The sequence below is a fragment of the Orycteropus afer genome, unplaced genomic scaffold (assembly GCF_000298275.1).
Source record: "Orycteropus afer afer isolate SDZICR_OR568_19922 unplaced genomic scaffold, OryAfe1.0 scaffold00650, whole genome shotgun sequence".
NCBI lineage: Eukaryota > Metazoa > Chordata > Mammalia > Tubulidentata > Orycteropodidae > Orycteropus > Orycteropus afer.
In genome coordinates this window covers 1,009,419-1,011,706 of record NW_006922237.1, presented here as the reverse complement: position 1 = coordinate 1,011,706, position 2,288 = coordinate 1,009,419, and the positions used below count along the sequence as shown (strand labels likewise).

Here is a 2,288-nt window from a genome sequence, read left to right as displayed (position 1 = left end):
TTTAGTTTTTCTGAAAATTACATTTAATCTCCTTTGTTTCTACACAAAGTCAAAAAAAATGTTCCTGGTTTTCATGTATATTGTTCACAAATAAATGACTATAAAAATTCAAGCTCAGCCTCAGAATTTCCTTCTCAGTATGGTATAGCCACTAGTCTTTTAGCCTAGAATATTTTTGTACAGTTATATCTTTACCCTGTCTTAGTCCTACAAGTGAAATTATCACTTTACTCATCACTCTTCAGCTCACCATTTCTGACATCTATAACATGAGGAACGTGAATTGATTTATCCGACAGCTAATAGAGACCCTTGGTTCCAAGTCCACTTTTATGCCTACATTACAGATTTTTTTCTTTTCTTATTGAGAAGGACACATCAGTTTTGCTTTTCTTCTGAATATTCTTTTTGACACCAAACCATTTTCATGGCCCTCTTCATCTCTGTATTTCTCAGAGTATAAATTAAGGAACTGAGCATGGGAACAAATGTAGTGTAAAATAGAGAAAATATTTTATCCTCAGGGAACGTGGTAGGAGGTCTAAGGTAGGCAAATATTGAAGGCCCAAAAAATAAGACCACCACAGTGATATGTGACCCACAAGTAGAGAGGGCCTTGCGTCTTCCCTCAGCTGAGTGATGTCTTAAGGTGAATAATATAATGACATAAGACCCAAACAAGAGAACAAAGGTTACCAAGGCAACCATACCTGAATTGGCAACTATAAGGAAACCAATGACGTAGGTATCAGTGCAGGCAATTTTCAGCAAAGGGAAAATAGCACAAAAGTAGTGATCGATTTCATTGGAGCCACAGAAAGGCAACCAGATTATCATAGAAAATTGGGAAAAAGAATGGATAGCCCCACCAGCCCAAGCAGTCAAGACTAGGAGATGACATTTTGTCCTGTTCATGATGATCATGTAATGGAGAGGTTTGCAGATGGCGACACAACGATCAAATGCCATGACCGTGAGGATGATGATTTCAATCATTCCAAAGAAGTGCATGGAAAAGACCTGTAACATACAGCCACTATCGGAGATGATTTTTGTTCCCACTAATAGGTCACCAATGAGTTTGGGTGTCACACAGAATGTATAACAGATGTCCACGCAGGATAAGTGGCTGAGGAAATAGTACATTGGCTAATGAAAAAGGAAGCTGCATCAAATGGATACAAGGACCAGAAGGTTTCCTATCAAAGGGGTAACATAGCAGAATAATAAGAAGAGTCCAAAGCAAAATAGTTGGATATTCTGATCATAATAAAGTCCCATGAGAAAGAATACTGAGATATTCTTCTGGCTTTCCATATACAGACAGTCTTTGATTTATGAATGTCCAGGTTAAGAATAACTGCTCAAACCAAAACCAAACTCATTGCCATCGAGTCAGTCCTGACTCATAGTGATCCCTCTTTGGGTTTCCAAGGCAGTATCTCTACAGAAGCAGCTTGTCCAGTCTTCCTTCCGAGGAGTGGCTGGTGGGTTTGAACCACCAGCCTTCTGAAAAGCAGTCAAATGCCTTAAACACTATGCCACCAGAACTCTTAGAATACCTGCTTCCACTTGTCCTTTAATATTATGTACATGTGTCCTCACCTTGACATGATTGATCTAATTACCTACTCAAAACAAATTCTTCATCACAATGTCATCACTTGCTGCTTGTGAACCTTTTAAATCTTGGAAAAGTTTTGATCTTTTTCTTGAGCTAATGTAGGCTAAATAAGAACCATGAGCTCCTCTTTCAACTCACCTACAAATTCCACCTACAAATTCTTTAAGTCTTTAAGACTAAAAGAGACATTTAGGAATGGAGCTTGTCCATGATCCAGGAACTGCTTGTACTGAATTTGTTATATATTATGCATGAATACCACCACTTGTCTGTCAGTTTGTCCTACTGTGGTTTACATGTTGTTGCTGTGAGGCTGGAGGCTATGCCACTGAGTCACCCACGATGGACAGGTTTCATGGAGTTTCCAGATTAAGACAGACTCAGAAGAAGGAAGGGGCCATCCACTTCTTAAAGAATTGGCCAGTGGAAACCTTATGAATGCAACGAAATACTGATGTAATAGACCAAGCAACGTTTCATTCTGTTGTACATAGGGTTACCATGACTCAGAGCCAACTCCTCGGCACCTAAAAATAAACAATGATGCATGAATAGGCAGGCATGTGAAAGAAAAGAACAAACATTTGGATATAAACATTTGCAATAAGACCACAATTACATAAAAACCACAAGCAAATCATGGAAACTAATTCATACATTATTA

At 38.5% G+C, this 2,288-nt stretch overlaps 1 pseudogene; it reads right to left on the bottom strand.

The window, feature by feature from the left end:
- Positions 1 to 378: 378 nt before the first annotated feature.
- On the bottom strand, positions 379 to 1,317 carry LOC103210787 (annotated as a pseudogene).
- Positions 1,318 to 2,288: the final 971 nt, after the last annotated feature.